The sequence below is a fragment of the Hemitrygon akajei genome, chromosome 30 (genome assembly GCF_048418815.1).
Source record: "Hemitrygon akajei chromosome 30, sHemAka1.3, whole genome shotgun sequence".
In the NCBI taxonomy this organism is placed as follows: Eukaryota; Metazoa; Chordata; class Chondrichthyes; order Myliobatiformes; family Dasyatidae; genus Hemitrygon; species Hemitrygon akajei.
In genome coordinates this window covers 6,878,010-6,896,135 of record NC_133153.1, presented here as the reverse complement: position 1 = coordinate 6,896,135, position 18,126 = coordinate 6,878,010, and positions in this window count along the sequence as shown.

The following is an 18,126-nucleotide window of genomic DNA, read 5'->3' as shown; positions in this document are numbered from 1 at the left end:
CTAGGTTGTATTGGGCTGGGTTGAACATTTGTGCGTTGTACTGAGCTGATTTGTGTTGGACTGGTTTGTACAGGGCTGGGTTGTACTGGACTGGGTTGTACTGGGCTGGTTTGTAATGGGCTGGCTTGTACTGTGCTGGGTTGTACTGAGCTAGGTTGTATTGGACTGGTTTGTACAGGGCTGGGTTGTACTGGACTGGGTTGTACTGGACTGGGTTTTACTGGGCTGGGTTGTACTGAGCTGGGTTGTACAGGGGCTGGGCTGTACTGAGCTGCGTTGTACAGCGCTGGGTTGTAATGTGCTGGGTTGTACTGAGATGAGTTGTGCTGGGTTAGGTTGTATTGGACTGGTTTGTACAGGGCTGGGTTGTACTGGACTGGGTTCTACTGGGCTGGGTGGTAATGGGCTGGCTTGTACTGGGCTGGGTTGTGCTGAGCTGGGTTGTACAGGGCTGGGTTGTACAGAGCTGCGTTGTACTGGGCTGGATTGTACTGAGCTGTGTTGTACAGCGCTGGGTTGTAATGTGCTGGGTTGTACTGAGATGAGTTGTACCTGGTTACGTTGTATTTGATTGGGTTGAACTGGGCTGGGTTGTACTGAGCTGGGTTGTGCTGAGCTGGGTTGTACAGGGCTGGGTTGTACAGAGCTGCGTTGTACTGGGCTGGGTTGTACTGAGCTGTGTTGTACAGCGCTGGGTTGTAATGTGCTGGGTTGTACTGAGATGAGTTGTACCTGGTTACGTTGTATTTGATTGGGTTGAACTGGGCTGTGTTGTACTGGACTGGGTTGTACTGAGCAGTGTTGTACTGAGCTGGGTTGCACTGGACTGGGTTGTACGGGGCTGGGTTGTACTGAGCTTGTTTGTGTTGGACTGATTTGTACAGGGCTGGGTTGTACTTGTCTGGGTTGTTTAGGGCTAAGTTGTTTTGGGCTGGATTGTAATGAGCAGGGTTGTACCAAGCTGGGTTATACTGGGCTGGGTTGGACAGGGCTGTGTTGTACTGGGCTGGGTTGTACTGGGCTGGGTTGTACAGGGCTTGGTTGTACTGGGCTGGTTTGCACTGTAGCTGCTTTGTACCGGACTGCATTGTACAGGGCTAGGTTGTTTTGGGCTGGGTTCTACTGAGCTGGGTTGTACTGGACTGATTTGTACTGAGCTGGGTTGTATAGGGCTGGTGTTGTACAGTGCTGGGTTGTATTGAGCAGGGTTGTACCGAGCTGGTTTGTACTGGGCTGGGTTGGTCTAGGCTGGGTTGTACTGGCCTGGGTTGTACTGGGCTGGTTTGTTCTGAGTTGGGTTGTACTGGGCTGGGTTGTACTGGGCTGGGTTGTACTGGGCTGGTTTGTACTGTGCTGGGTTGTACTGGGCTGGGTTGTACTGGGCTGGGTTTGTACTGGGCTGGGTTGTACTGGGCTGGGTTGTACTGGGCTTTGTTGTACTGGGCTGGGTTGTACTGAGCTGGGTTGTACAGGGTCTGGTTGTACATGGCTCTGTTGTACTGGGCTGGGTTGTACTGGGCTGGTTTTGTACTGGGCTGGGTTGTACTGGGCTGGGTTGTACTGGGCTGGTTTGTACTGGGCTGGGTTGTAGTGGGATGGGTTGTATCAGGCTGGGATGTACTGAGCAGGGTTGTACAGAGCTGGGTTGTACTGGGCTGGGTTGGACAGGGCTGTGTTGTACTGGGCTGGGTTGTACTGAGCTGGGTTGTACTGGGCTGGGTTGGACAGGGCTGTGTTGTACTGGGCTGTGTTGTACAGGGATGGGTTGTGCTGTGCTGGGTTGCACTGGGCTGCGTTGTACTGAAATGATTTGTGCTGGACTGGTTTGTACATGGCTGGGTTGTACTGGACTGGGTTGTACTGAGCTGGGTTGTAATGGGCTGTCTTGTACTGGGCTGGGTTGTACTGAGCTGTGTTGTGCAGCACTGTGTTGTACATGGCTAGGTTGTTTTGAGCTGTGTTGTAATGAGCAGGGTTGTACCGAGCTGGGTTGTACAGCGCTGGGTTGTACAGGTCTGAGTTGTACTGGGCTGGGTTGTACTGGGCTGAGTAGTACAGGGCTGTTTTGTACTGGGCTGCATTGTACAGGGCTAAGTTGTATCGGGCTGTGTAGTACTGAGTAGGGTTGTACCGAGCTGGGTTGTACGGGACTGGGTTGTACTGGGCTGGGTTTTACTGGGCTGGGATGTACTGAGTTGTTTTGTACAGGTCTGGTGTTGCTCAGGGCTGTGTTGTACAGCGCTGGGTTGTAATGTGCTGGGTTGTACTGAGATGAGTTGTACTGGGTTAGGTTGTATTGGACTGGTTTGTACAGGGCTGGGTTGTACTGGACTGTGTTGTACTGGGCTGCGTTGTACTGAGCTAGGTTGTATTCGACTGGTTTGTACTAGACTGTGTTTTACTAGACTGGGTTTTACTGGGCTGAGTTGTACTGAGCTGGGTTCTACAGGGCTGGGTTGTACTGAGCTGGGTTGTACTGAGCTGGATTGTACAGCGCTGGGTTGTACATGGCTAGGTTGTTTTGGGCTCTGTTGTAATCAGCAGGGTTGTACCGAGCTGGGTTTTACAGGGCTGGGTTGTACAGTTCTGAGTTGTACTGGGCTGTGTTGTACAGGGATGGGTTGTGCTGAGTTAGGTTGCACTGGGCTGCGTTGTACTGAACTGATTTGTGTTGGACTGGTTTGTACTGGACTGGGTTGTAATGGTCTGGGTTATACAGGGCTGGGTTGTACTGAGCTGCGATGTACGGCGCTGGGTTGTACCTGGCTAGGTTGTTTTGGGCTGTGTTGTAATGAGCAGGGTTCTACCGAGCTGGGTTGTACAGGGCTGGTTTGTACTGGGCTGCGTTGTACAGGGTTAAGTTGTATCGGCCTTTGTAGTACTGAGCAGGGTTGTACTGAGCTGGGTTGTACTGGACTGCTTTGTACTGGGCTGGGATGTACTGAGTTGGTTTGTACTGGTCTGGTGTTGCTCAGGGCTGTGTTGTACTGGGCTGAATTGTACAGCGCTGGGTTGTAATGGGCTGGGTTGTACTGGGTTGGATTTTACTGGGCTGAGTTGTACTGAGCTGGGTTGTACAGGGCTGGGTTGTACTGAGCTGCGTTGTACAGCGCTGTGTTGAAATGTGCTGGGTTGTACTGAGATGAGTTGTACTGGGTTAGGTTGTATTGGACTGGTTTTTACAGGGCTGGGTTGTACTGGACTGGGTTGTACTGAGCTAGGTTGTATTAGACTGGTTTGTACAGGGTGGGTTGTACTAGACTGTGTTTTACTGGACTGGGTTTTACTGGGCTGAGTTGTACTGAGCTGGGTTGTACAGGGCTGGGTTGTACTGAGCTGCGTTGTACAGCGCTGGGTTGTAATGTGCTGGGTTGTACTGAGATGAGTTGTACTGGGCTAGGTTGTATTGGGCTGGGTTGAACAGGGCTGCGTTGTACTGAGCTGATTTGTGTTGGACTGGTTTGTACAGGGCTGGGTTGTACTGGACTGGTTTGTACTGGGCTGGTTTGTAATGGGCTGGCTTGTACTGTGCTGGGTTGTACTGAGCTAGGTTGTATTGGACTGGTTTGTACAGGGTGGGTTGTACTAGACTGGGTTGTACTGGACTGGGTTTTACTGGGCTGTGTTGTACTAGATTGGGTTGTACTGAGATGGGTTCTACTGGGCTTGTTTGTATTGGTCTGGGTTGAACAGGGCTGCGTTGTACTGAGCTGATTTTTGTTGGACTGGTTTGTACAGGGCTGGCTTGTAATGGGCTGGCTTGTACTGGGCTGGGTTGTACTGGACTGGGTTGTCCTGGGCTGCGTTGTACTGAGCTTGTTTGTGTTGGACTTGGTTGTACTTGACTGGGTTGTACAGGGCTGGGTTGTACAGTGCTGGGTTGTACGGAGATGAGTTGTGCTGGGCTAGGTGGTATTGGGCTTGTTTGCATTGGATTGGGTTGAACTGGGCTCAGTTTTACTGAGCTGAGTTCTACTGGGCTGTGTTGTACTGGACTGGGTTGTACTAGATTGGGTTGTACTGAGATGGGTTTTAGTGGGCTAGGTTGTATTGGGCTGGGTTGAACATTTGTGCGTTGTACTGAGCTGATTTGTGTTGGACTGGTTTGTACAGGGCTGGGTTGTACTGGACTGGGTTGTACTGGGCTGGTTTGTAATGGGCTGGCTTGTACTGTGCTGGGTTGTACTGAGCTAGGTTGTATTGGACTGGTTTGTACAGGGCTGGGTTGTACTGGACTGGGTTGTACTGGACTGGGTTTTACTGGGCTGGGTTGTACTGAGCTGGGTTGTACAGGGGCTGGGCTGTACTGAGCTGCGTTGTACAGCGCTGGGTTGTAATGTGCTGGGTTGTACTGAGATGAGTTGTGCTGGGTTAGGTTGTATTGGACTGGTTTGTACAGGGCTGGGTTGTACTGGACTGGGTTCTACTGGGCTGGGTGGTAATGGGCTGGCTTGTACTGGGCTGGGTTGTGCTGAGCTGGGTTGTACAGGGCTGGGTTGTACAGAGCTGCGTTGTACTGGGCTGGATTGTACTGAGCTGTGTTGTACAGCGCTGGGTTGTAATGTGCTGGGTTGTACTGAGATGAGTTGTACCTGGTTACGTTGTATTTGATTGGGTTGAACTGGGCTGGGTTGTACTGAGCTGGGTTGTGCTGAGCTGGGTTGTACAGGGCTGGGTTGTACAGAGCTGCGTTGTACTGGGCTGGGTTGTACTGAGCTGTGTTGTACAGCGCTGGGTTGTAATGTGCTGGGTTGTACTGAGATGAGTTGTACCTGGTTACGTTGTATTTGATTGGGTTGAACTGGGCTGTGTTGTACTGGACTGGGTTGTACTGAGCAGTGTTGTACTGAGCTGGGTTGCACTGGACTGGGTTGTACGGGGCTGGGTTGTACTGAGCTTGTTTGTGTTGGACTGATTTGTACAGGGCTGGGTTGTACTTGTCTGGGTTGTTTAGGGCTAAGTTGTTTTGGGCTGGATTGTAATGAGCAGGGTTGTACCAAGCTGGGTTATACTGGGCTGGGTTGGACAGGGCTGTGTTGTACTGGGCTGGGTTGTACTGGGCTGGGTTGTACAGGGCTTGGTTGTACTGGGCTGGTTTGCACTGTAGCTGCTTTGTACCGGACTGCATTGTACAGGGCTAGGTTGTTTTGGGCTGGGTTCTACTGAGCTGGGTTGTACTGGGCTGATTTGTACTGAGCTGGGTTGTATAGGGCTGGTGTTGTACAGTGCTGGGTTGTATTGAGCAGGGTTGTACCGAGCTGGTTTGTACTGGGCTGGGTTGGTCTAGGCTGGGTTGTACTGGCCTGGGTTGTACTGGGCTGGTTTGTTCTGAGTTGGGTTGTACTGGGCTGGGTTGTACTGGGCTGGGTTGTACTGGGCTGGGTTTGTACTGGGCTGGGTTGTACTGGGCTGGGTTGTACTGGGCTTTGTTGTACTGGGCTGGGTTGTACTGAGCTGGGTTGTACAGGGTCTGGTTGTACATGGCACTGTTGTACTGGGCTGGGTTGTACTGGGCTGGTTTTGTACTGGGCTGGGTTGTACTGGGCTGGGTTGTACTGGGCTGGTTTGTACTGGGCTGGGTTGTAGTGGGATGGGTTGTATCAGGCTGGGATGTACTGAGCAGGGTTGTACAGAGCTGGGTTGTACTGGGCTGGGTTGGACAGGGCTGTGTTGTACTGGGCTGGGTTGTACTGAGCTGGGTTGTACTGGGCTGGGTTGGACAGGGCTGTGTTGTACTGGGCTGTGTTGTACAGGGATGGGTTGTGCTGTGCTGGGTTGCACTGGGCTGCGTTGTACTGAAATGATTTGTGCTGGACTGGTTTGTACATGGCTGGGTTGTACTGGGCTGGGTTGTACTGAGCTGTGTTGTGCAGCACTGGGTTGTACATGGCTAGGTTGTTTTGGGCTGTGTTGTAATGAGCAGGGTTGTACCGAGCTGGGTTGTACAGCGCTGGGTTGTACAGGTCTGAGTTGTACTGGGCTGGGTTGTACTGGGCTGAGTAGTACAGGGCTGTTTTGTACTGGGCTGCGTTGTACAGGGCTAAGTTGTATCGGGCTGTGTAGTACTGAGCAGGGTTGTACCGAGCTGGGTTGTACGGGACTGGGTTGTACTGGGCTGGGTTTTACTGGGCTGGGATGTACTGAGTTGTTTTGTACAGGTCTGGTGTTGCTCAGGGCTGTGTTGTACAGCGCTGGGTTGTACTGAGATGAGTTGTACTGGGTTAGGTTGTATTGGACTGGTTTTTACAGGGCTGGGTTGTACTGGACTGTGTTGTACTGGGCTGCGTTGTACTGAGCTAGGTTGTATTCGACTGGTTTGTACTAGACTGTGTTTTACTAGACTGGGTTTTACTGGGCTGAGTTGTACTGAGCTGGGTTCTACAGGGCTGGGTTGTACTGAGCTGGGTTGTACTGAGCTGGATTGTACAGCGCTGGGTTGTACATGGCTAGGTTGTTTTGGGCTCTGTTGTAATCAGCAGGGTTGTACCGAGCTGGGTTTTACAGGGCTGGGTTGTACAGTTCTGAGTTGTACTGGGCTGTGTTGTACAGGGATGGGTTGTGCTGAGTTAGGTTGCACTGGGCTGCGTTGTACTGAACTGATTTGTGTTGGACTGGTTTGTACTGGACTGGGTTGTAATGGTCTGGGTTATACAGGGCTGGGTTGTACTGAGCTGCGTTGTACGGCGATGGGTTGTACCTGGCTAGGTTGTTTTGGGCTGTGTTGTAATGAGCAGGGTTCTACCGAGCTGGGTTGTACAGGGCTGGTTTGTACTGGGCTGCGTTGTACAGGGTTAAGTTGTATCGGCCTTTGTAGTACTGAGCAGGGTTGTACTGAGCTGGGTTGTACTGGACTGGGTTGTACTGGACTGCTTTGTACTGGGCTGGGATGTACTGAGTTGGTTTGTACTGGTCTGGTGTTGCTCAGGGCTGTGTTGTACTGGGCTGAATTGTACAGCGCTGGGTTGTAATGGGCTGGGTTGTACTGGGTTGGATTTTACTGGGCTGAGTTGTACTGAGCTGGGTTGTACAGGGCTGGGTTTGTACTGGGCTGGGCTGTACTGGGCTGGGTTGTACTGGGCTGGTTTGTACTGTGCTGGGTTGTAGTGGGATGGGTTGTATCAGGCTGGGATGTACTGAGCAGGGTTGTACCGAGCTGGCTTGTACTGGGCTGGGTTGGACAGAGCTGTGTTGTACAGGGCTGGGTTGTACTGAGCTGGGTTGTGCTGGGCTGGGTTGTACTGAGCTGCATTGTACAGTGCTGGGTTGTACATGGCTAGGTTGTTTTGGGCTGTGTTGTAATGAGCAGGGTTGTACCGAGCTGGGTTGCACAGGTCTGAGTTGTACTGGGCTGTGTTGTACAGGCATGGGTTGTGCTGAGCTGGGTTGCACTGGGCTGCGTTGTACTGAGCTGATTTGTGCTGGACTCTTTTGTACATGGCTGGGTTGTACTGGACAGGGTTGTACTGAGCTGGGTTGTAATGTACTGTCTTGTACTGGGCTGGGTTGTACTGAGCTGTGTTGTGCAGCACTGGGTTGTACATCGCTAAGTTGTTTTGGGCTGTGTTGTAATGAGCAGGGTTGTACCGAGCTGGGTTGTACAGCGCTGGGTTGTACAGGTCTGAGTTGTACTGGGCTGGGTTGTACTGGGCTGAGTAGTACAGGGCTGTGTTGTACTGGGCTGCGTTGTACAGGGCTAAGTTGTATCGGGCTGTGTAGTACTGAGCAGGGTTGTACTGGACTGGGTTGTACTGGGCTGGGATGTAGTGAGCAGGGTTGTACTGAGCTGGGTTGTACTCGACTGGGTTCAACTGGACAGGGTTGTACAGGGCTGAATTGTACACTGCAGCGTTATACAGGACTAGGTTGTATCGTGCTGTGTTGTACTGAGCAGGGTTTTACCGAGCTGGGTTGTACTGGACTGGTTTGTACTGGGCTGCGTTGTACTGAGCTAGGTTGTATTCGACTGGTTTGAACTAGACTGTGTTTTACTAGTCTGTGTTTTACTGGGCTGAGTTGTACTGAGCTGGGTTCTACAGGGCTGGGTTGTACTGAGCTGCGTTGTACAGCACTGGGTTGTAATGTGCTGGGTTGTACTGAGATGAGTTGTACTGGGTTAGGTTGTATTGGACTGGTTTGTACAGGGCTGGCTTGTACTGGACTGGGTTGTACTGGGCTGCGTTGTACTGAGCTGGTTTGTGTTGGACTGGTTTGTACATGGCTGTGGTGTAATGGGCTGGGTTGTAATGGACTGGCTTGTACAGGGCTGGGTTGTACTGAGCTGGGTTGTACTGGGCTGGGTTGTACTGAGCTGTATTGTACAGGACTGGGTTGTACATGGCTAGGTTGTTTTGGGCTGTGTTGTAATGAGCAGGGTTGTACCGAGCTGGGTTTTACATGGCTGGGTTGTAGAGGTCTGAGTTGTACTGGGCTGTGTTGTACAGGGATGGGTTTTGCTGAACTGGGTTGCACTGGGCTGCGTTGTACTGAACTGATTTGTGTTGGACTGGTTTGTATATGGCTGGGTTGTACTGGACTGGGTTGTAATGGGCTGGGTTATACAGGGCTGGGTTGTACTGACCTGCGTTGTACGTCGCTGGGTTGTACCTGGCTAGGTTGTTTTGGGCTGTGTTGTAATGAGCAGGGTTGTACCGAGCTGGGTTGTACAGGGCTGGGTTGTAATGGGCTGGCTTGTACTGTGCTGAGTTGTACTGAGCTGCGTTGTACAGCTCTGGGTTGTACATGGCTAGGTTATCTTGGGCTGTGTTGTAATGAGCAGGGTTGTACCGAGCTGGGTTGTACAGGGCTGGGTTGTACAGGTCTGAGTTGTACTGGGCTGTGTTTTACAGGGCTGGGTTGTGCTGAGCTGGGTTGTACTGGGCTGGGTTGTACAGGGCTGGGTTGTACTGAGCTGCGTTGTACAGCACTGGATTTTACATGGCTAGGTTGTTTTGGGCTGTGTTGTAATGAGAACGGTTGTACCGAGCTGGGTTGCACAGGTCTGAGTTGTAGTGGGCTGTGTTGTACAGGGATGGGTTGTGCTGTGCTGGGTTGCACTGGGCTGCGTTGTACTGAGCTGATTGTGCTGGACTGGTTTGTACATGTCTGGGTTGTACTGGACTGGGTTGTACTGAGCTGGGTTGTAATGTACTGTCTTGTACTGGGCTGGGTTGTACTGAGCTGTGTTGTGCAGCACTGGGTTGTACATCACTAGGTTGTTTTGGGCTGTGTTGTAAGAGCAGGGTTGTACCAAGCTGGGTTGTACAGCGCTGGGTTGTACAGGTCTGAGTTGTACTGGGCTGGGTTGTACTGGGCTGAGTAGTGCAGGGCTGTGTTGTACTGGGCTGCGTTGTACAGGGCTAAGTTGTATCGGGCTGTGTAGTACTGAGCAGGGTTGTACTGGACTGGGTTGTACTGGGCTGGGATGTAGTGAGCAGGGTTGTACTGAGCTGGGTTGTACTCGACTGGGTTCAACTGGACAGGGTTGTACAGGGCTGAATTGTACACTGCAGCGTTATACAGGACTAGGTTGTATCGTGCTGTGTTGTACTGAGCAGGGTTGTACCGAGCTGGGTTGTACTGGACTGGTTTGTACTGGGCTGCGTTGTACTGAGCTAGGTTGTATTCGACTGGTTTGAACTAGACTGTGTTTTACTAGTCTGTGTTTTACTGGGCTGAGTTGTACTGAGCTGGGTTCTACAGGGCTGGGTTGTACTGAGCTGCATTGTACAGCACTGGGTTGTAATGTGCTGGGTTGTACTGAGATGAGTTGTACTGGGTTAGGTTGTATTGGACTGGTTTGTACAGGGCTGGCTTGTACTGGACTGGGTTGTACTGGGCTGCGTTGTACTGAGCTGGTTTGTGTTGGACTGGTTTGTACATGGCTGTGTTGTAATGGGCTGGGTTGTAATGGACTGGCTTGTACAGGGCTAGGTTGTACTGAGCTGGGTTGTACTGGGCTGGGTTGTACTGAGCTGTATTGTACAGCACTGGGTTGTACATGGCTAGGTTGTTTTGGGCTGTGTTGTAATGAGCAGGGTTGTACCGAGCTGGGTTTTACATGGCTGGGTTGTAGAGGTCTGAGTTGTACTGGGCTGTGTTGTACAGGGATGGGTTTTGCTGAACTGGGTTGCACTGGGCTGCGTTGTACTGAACTGATTTGTGTTGGACTGGTTTGTATATGGCTGGGTTGTACTGGACTGGGTTGTAAAGGGCTGGGTTATACAGGGCTGGGTTGTACTGACCTGCGTTGTACGTCGCTGGGTTGTACCTGGCTAGGTTGTTTTGGGCTGTGTTGTAATGAGCAGGGTTGTACCGAGCTGGGTTGTACAGGGCTGGGTTGTAATGGGCTGGCTTGTACTGTTCTGAGTTGTACTGAGCTGCGTTGTACAGCGCTGGGTTGTACATGGCTAGGTTATCTTGGGCTGTGTTGTAATGAGCAGGGTTGTACCGAGCTGGGTTGTACAGGGCTGGGTTGTACAGGTCTGAGTTGTAGTGGGCTGTGTTGTACAGGGCTGGGTTGTGCTGTGCTGGGTTGCACTGGGCTGCGTTGTACTGAGCTGATTGTGCTGGACTGGGTTGTACTGAGCTGGGTTGTAATGTACTGTCTTGTACTGGGCTGGGTTGTACTGAGCTGTGTTGTGCAGCACTGGGTTGTACAGGTCTGAGTTGTACTGAGCTGCGTTGTACAGCGCTGGGTTGTACATGGCTAGGTTATCTTGGGCTGTGTTGTAATGAGCAGGGTTGTACCGAGCTGGGTTGTACAGGGCTGGTTTGTACAGGTCTGAGTTGTAGTGGGCTGTGTTGTACTGGGCTGCGTTGTACAGGGCTAAGTTGTATCGGGCTGTGTAGTACTGGACTGGGTTGTACAGGGCTGGGATGTAGTGAGCAGGGTTGTACTGAGCTGGGTTGTACTCGACTGGGTTCAACTGGACAGGGTTGTACAGGGCTGAATTGTACACTGCAGCGTTATACAGGACTAGGTTGTATCGTGCTGTGTTGTACTGAGCAGGGTTGTACCGAGCTGGGTTGTACTGTACTGGGTTGTACTGGACTGGGTTGTACTGAGCAGGGTTGTAATGTACTGTCTTGTACTGGGCTGGGTTGTACTGAGCTGTGTTGTGCAGCACTGGGTTGTACATTGCTAGGTTGTTTTGGGCTGTGTTGTAAGAGCAGGGTTGTACCAAGCTGGGTTGTACAGCGCTGGGTTGTACAGGTCTGAGTTGTACTGGGCTGGGTTGTACAGGGCTAAGTTGTATCGGGCTGTGTAGTACTGAGCAGGGTTGTACTGGACTGGGTTGTCCTGGGCTGGGATGTAGTGAGCAGGGTTGTACTGAGCTGGGTTGTACTCGACTGGGTTCAACTGGACAGGGTTGCACCGGGCTGAATTGTATACTGCAGCTTTATACAGGACTAGGTTGTATCGTGCTGTGTTGTACTGAGCAGGGTTGTACCGAGCTGGGTTGTACTGGACTGGGTTTTACTGGGCTGGGTTTTACTGGGCTGGTATGTACTGAGTTGTTTTGTACAGGTCTGGTGTTGCTCAGGGCTGTGTTGTACAGCGCTGGGTTGTAATGTGCTGGGTTGTACTGAGATGAGTTGTACTGGGTTAGGTTGTATTGGACCTGTTTTTACAGGGCTGGTTTGTACTGGACTGGGTTGTACTGGGCTGCGTTGTACTGAGCTGGTTTGTGTTGGACTGGTTTGTACATGGCTGCGTTGTAATGGGCTGGGTTGTAATGGACTGGCTTGTACACGGCTGGGTTGTACTGAGCTGGGTTGTACTGGGCTGGGTTGTACTGAGCTGCATTGTACAGCACTGGGTTGTACATGGCTAGGTTGTTTTGGGCTATGTTGTAATGAGCAGGGTTGTACCGAGCTGGGTTTTACAGGGCTGGGTTGTACAGGTCTGAGTTGTACTGGGCTGTGTTTTACAGGGATGGGTTGTGCTGAACTGGGTTGCACTGGGCTGCGTTGTACTGAACTGATTTGTGTTGGACTGGTTTGTACATGGCTGGGTTGTACTGGACTGGGTTGTAATGGGCTGGGTTATACAGGTCTGAGTTGTATCGGCCTTTGTAGTACTGAGCAGGATTGTACTGAGCTGGGTTGTACTGGACTGGGTTGTACTGGACTGCTTTGTACTGGGCTGGGATGTACTGAGTTGGTTTGTATAGGTCTGGTGTTGCTCAGGGCTGTGTTGTACTGGGCTGAATTGTACAGCGCTGGGTTGTAATGGGCTGGGTTGTACTGGTTTGGATTTTACTGGGCTGAGTAGTACTGAGATGGGTTGTACAGGGCTGTGTTGTACTGAGCTGCGTTGTATAGCGCTGGTTTGAAATGTGCTGGGTTGTACTGAGATGAGTTGTACTGGGTTAGGTTGCATTTGACTGGTTTTTACAGGGCTGGGTTGTACTGGACTGTGTTGTACTGGGCTGCGTTGTACTGAGCTAGGTTGTATTAGACTGGTTTGTACAGGGTGGGTTGTACTAGACTGTGTTTTACTGGACTGGGTTTTACTGGGCTGAGTTGTACTGAGCTGGGTTGTACAGGGTCTGGTTGTACATGGCTCTGTTGTACTGGGCTGGGTTGTACTGGGCTGGGTTTGTACTGGGCTGGGCTGTACTGGGCTGGGTTGTACTGGGCTGGTTTGTACTGGGCTGGGTTGTAGTGGGATGGGTTGTATCAGGCTGGGATGTACTGAGCAGGGTTGTACCGAGCTGGGTTGTACTTGGCTGGGTTGGACAGGGCTGTGTTGTACTGGGCTGGGTTGTGCTGTGCTGGGTTGCACTGGGCTGCGTTGTACTGAGCTGATTGTGCTGGACTGGTTTGTACATGTCTGGGTTGTACTGGACTGGGTTGTACTGAGCTGGGTTGTAATGTACTGTCTTGTACTGGGCTGGGTTGTACTGAGCTGTGTTGTGCAGCACTGGGTTGTACATCACTAGGTTGTTTTGGGCTGTGTTGTAAGAGCAGGGTTGTACAGCGCTGGGTTGTACAGGTCTGAGTTGTACTGGGCTGGGTTGTACTGGGCTGAGTAGTGCAGGGCTGTGTTGTACTGGGCTGCGTTGTACAGGGCTAAGTTGTATCGGGCTGTGTAGTACTGAGCAGGGTTGTACTGGACTGGGTTGTACTGGGCTGGGATGTAGTGAGCAGGGTTGTACTGAGCTGGGTTGTACTCGACTGGGTTCAACTGGACAGGGTTGTACAGGGCTGAATTGTACACTGCAGCGTTATACAGGACTAGGTTGTATCGTGCTGTGTTGTACTGAGCAGGGTTGTACCGAGCTGGGTTGTACTGGACTGGTTTGTACTGGGCTGCGTTGTACTGAGCTAGGTTGTATTCGACTGGTTTGAACTAGACTGTGTTTTACTAGTCTGTGTTTTACTGGGCTGAGTTGTACTGAGCTGGGTTCTACAGGGCTGGGTTGTACTGAGCTGCATTGTACAGCACTGGGTTGTAATGTGCTGGGTTGTACTGAGATGAGTTGTACTGGGTTAGGTTGTATTGGACTGGTTTGTACAGGGCTGGCTTGTACTGGACTGGGTTGTACTGGGCTGCGTTGTACTGAGCTGGTTTGTGTTGGACTGGTTTGTACATGGCTGTGTTGTAATGGGCTGGGTTGTAATGGACTGGCTTGTACAGGGCTAGGTTGTACTGAGCTGGGTTGTACTGGGCTGGGTTGTACTGAGCTGTATTGTACAGCACTGGGTTGTACATGGCTAGGTTGTTTTGGGCTGTGTTGTAATGAGCAGGGTTGTACCGAGCTGGGTTTTACATGGCTGGGTTGTAGAGGTCTGAGTTGTACTGGGCTGTGTTGTACAGGGATGGGTTTTGCTGAACTGGGTTGCACTGGGCTGCGTTGTACTGAACTGATTTGTGTTGGACTGGTTTGTATATGGCTGGGTTGTACTGGACTGGGTTGTAAAGGGCTGGGTTATACAGGGCTGGGTTGTACTGACCTGCGTTGTACGTCGCTGGGTTGTACCTGGCTAGGTTGTTTTGGGCTGTGTTGTAATGAGCAGGGTTGTACCGAGCTGGGTTGTACAGGGCTGGGTTGTAATGGGCTGGCTTGTACTGTTCTGAGTTGTACTGAGCTGCGTTGTACAGCGCTGGGTTGTACATGGCTAGGTTATCTTGGGCTGTGTTGTAATGAGCAGGGTTGTACCGAGCTGGGTTGTACAGGGCTGGGTTGTACAGGTCTGAGTTGTAGTGGGCTGTGTTGTACAGGGCTGGGTTGTGCTGTGCTGGGTTGCACTGGGCTGCGTTGTACTGAGCTGATTGTGCTGGACTGGGTTGTACTGAGCTGGGTTGTAATGTACTGTCTTGTACTGGGCTGGGTTGTACTGAGCTGTGTTGTGCAGCACTGGGTTGTACAGGTCTGAGTTGTACTGAGCTGCGTTGTACAGCGCTGGGTTGTACATGGCTAGGTTATCTTGGGCTGTGTTGTAATGAGCAGGGTTGTACCGAGCTGGGTTGTACAGGGCTGGTTTGTACAGGTCTGAGTTGTAGTGGGCTGTGTTGTACTGGGCTGCGTTGTACAGGGCTAAGTTGTATCGGGCTGTGTAGTACTGGACTGGGTTGTACAGGGCTGGGATGTAGTGAGCAGGGTTGTACTGAGCTGGGTTGTACTCGACTGGGTTCAACTGGACAGGGTTGTACAGGGCTGAATTGTACACTGCAGCGTTATACAGGACTAGGTTGTATCGTGCTGTGTTGTACTGAGCAGGGTTGTACCGAGCTGGGTTGTACTGTACTGGGTTGTACTGGACTGGGTTGTACTGAGCAGGGTTGTAATGTACTGTCTTGTACTGGGCTGGGTTGTACTGAGCTGTGTTGTGCAGCACTGGGTTGTACATTGCTAGGTTGTTTTGGGCTGTGTTGTAAGAGCAGGGTTGTACCAAGCTGGGTTGTACAGCGCTGGGTTGTACAGGTCTGAGTTGTACTGGGCTGGGTTGTACAGGGCTAAGTTGTATCGGGCTGTGTAGTACTGAGCAGGGTTGTACTGGACTGGGTTGTCCTGGGCTGGGATGTAGTGAGCAGGGTTGTACTGAGCTGGGTTGTACTCGACTGGGTTCAACTGGACAGGGTTGCACCGGGCTGAATTGTATACTGCAGCTTTATACAGGACTAGGTTGTATCGTGCTGTGTTGTACTGAGCAGGGTTGTACCGAGCTGGGTTGTACTGGACTGGGTTTTACTGGGCTGGGTTTTACTGGGCTGGTATGTACTGAGTTGTTTTGTACAGGTCTGGTGTTGCTCAGGGCTGTGTTGTACAGCGCTGGGTTGTAATGTGCTGGGTTGTACTGAGATGAGTTGTACTGGGTTAGGTTGTATTGGACCTGTTTTTACAGGGCTGGTTTGTACTGGACTGGGTTGTACTGGGCTGCGTTGTACTGAGCTGGTTTGTGTTGGACTGGTTTGTACATGTCTGGGTTGTACTGGACTGGGTTGTACTGAGCTGGGTTGTAATGTACTGTCTTGTACTGGGCTGGGTTGTACTGAGCTGTGTTGTGCAGCACTGGGTTGTACATCACTAGGTTGTTTTGGGCTGTGTTGTAAGAGCAGGGTTGTACAGCGCTGGGTTGTACAGGTCTGAGTTGTACTGGGCTGGGTTGTACTGGGCTGAGTAGTGCAGGGCTGTGTTGTACTGGGCTGCGTTGTACAGGGCTAAGTTGTATCGGGCTGTGTAGTACTGAGCAGGGTTGTACTGGACTGGGTTGTACTGGGCTGGGATGTAGTGAGCAGGGTTGTACTGAGCTGGGTTGTACTCGACTGGGTTCAACTGGACAGGGTTGTACAGGGCTGAATTGTACACTGCAGCGTTATACAGGACTAGGTTGTATCGTGCTGTGTTGTACTGAGCAGGGTTGTACCGAGCTGGGTTGTACTGGACTGGTTTGTACTGGGCTGCGTTGTACTGAGCTAGGTTGTATTCGACTGGTTTGAACTAGACTGTGTTTTACTAGTCTGTGTTTTACTGGGCTGAGTTGTACTGAGCTGGGTTCTACAGGGCTGGGTTGTACTGAGCTGCATTGTACAGCACTGGGTTGTAATGTGCTGGGTTGTACTGAGATGAGTTGTACTGGGTTAGGTTGTATTGGACTGGTTTGTACAGGGCTGGCTTGTACTGGACTGGGTTGTACTGGGCTGCGTTGTACTGAGCTGGTTTGTGTTGGACTGGTTTGTACATGGCTGTGTTGTAATGGGCTGGGTTGTAATGGACTGGCTTGTACAGGGCTAGGTTGTACTGAGCTGGGTTGTACTGGGCTGGGTTGTACTGAGCTGTATTGTACAGCACTGGGTTGTACATGGCTAGGTTGTTTTGGGCTGTGTTGTAATGAGCAGGGTTGTACCGAGCTGGGTTTTACATGGCTGGGTTGTAGAGGTCTGAGTTGTACTGGGCTGTGTTGTACAGGGATGGGTTTTGCTGAACTGGGTTGCACTGGGCTGCGTTGTACTGAACTGATTTGTGTTGGACTGGTTTGTATATGGCTGGGTTGTACTGGACTGGGTTGTAAAGGGCTGGGTTATACAGGGCTGGGTTGTACTGACCTGCGTTGTACGTCGCTGGGTTGTACCTGGCTAGGTTGTTTTGGGCTGTGTTGTAATGAGCAGGGTTGTACCGAGCTGGGTTGTACAGGGCTGGGTTGTAATGGGCTGGCTTGTACTGTTCTGAGTTGTACTGAGCTGCGTTGTACAGCGCTGGGTTGTACATGGCTAGGTTATCTTGGGCTGTGTTGTAATGAGCAGGGTTGTACCGAGCTGGGTTGTACAGGGCTGGGTTGTACAGGTCTGAGTTGTAGTGGGCTGTGTTGTACAGGGCTGGGTTGTGCTGTGCTGGGTTGCACTGGGCTGCGTTGTACTGAGCTGATTGTGCTGGACTGGGTTGTACTGAGCTGGGTTGTAATGTACTGTCTTGTACTGGGCTGGGTTGTACTGAGCTGTGTTGTGCAGCACTGGGTTGTACAGGTCTGAGTTGTACTGAGCTGCGTTGTACAGCGCTGGGTTGTACATGGCTAGGTTATCTTGGGCTGTGTTGTAATGAGCAGGGTTGTACCGAGCTGGGTTGTACAGGGCTGGTTTGTACAGGTCTGAGTTGTAGTGGGCTGTGTTGTACTGGGCTGCGTTGTACAGGGCTAAGTTGTATCGGGCTGTGTAGTACTGGACTGGGTTGTACAGGGCTGGGATGTAGTGAGCAGGGTTGTACTGAGCTGGGTTGTACTCGACTGGGTTCAACTGGACAGGGTTGTACAGGGCTGAATTGTACACTGCAGCGTTATACAGGACTAGGTTGTATCGTGCTGTGTTGTACTGAGCAGGGTTGTACCGAGCTGGGTTGTACTGTACTGGGTTGTACTGGACTGGGTTGTACTGAGCAGGGTTGTAATGTACTGTCTTGTACTGGGCTGGGTTGTACTGAGCTGTGTTGTGCAGCACTGGGTTGTACATTGCTAGGTTGTTTTGGGCTGTGTTGTAAGAGCAGGGTTGTACCAAGCTGGGTTGTACAGCGCTGGGTTGTACAGGTCTGAGTTGTACTGGGCTGGGTTGTACAGGGCTAAGTTGTATCGGGCTGTGTAGTACTGAGCAGGGTTGTACTGGACTGGGTTGTCCTGGGCTGGGATGTAGTGAGCAGGGTTGTACTGAGCTGGGTTGTACTCGACTGGGTTCAACTGGACAGGGTTGCACCGGGCTGAATTGTATACTGCAGCTTTATACAGGACTAGGTTGTATCGTGCTGTGTTGTACTGAGCAGGGTTGTACCGAGCTGGGTTGTACTGGACTGGGTTTTACTGGGCTGGGTTTTACTGGGCTGGTATGTACTGAGTTGTTTTGTACAGGTCTGGTGTTGCTCAGGGCTGTGTTGTACAGCGCTGGGTTGTAATGTGCTGGGTTGTACTGAGATGAGTTGTACTGGGTTAGGTTGTATTGGACCTGTTTTTACAGGGCTGGTTTGTACTGGACTGGGTTGTACTGGGCTGCGTTGTACTGAGCTGGTTTGTGTTGGACTGGTTTGTACATGGCTGCGTTGTAATGGGCTGGGTTGTAATGGACTGGCTTGTACACGGCTGGGTTGTACTGAGCTGGGTTGTACTGGGCTGGGTTGTACTGAGCTGCATTGTACAGCA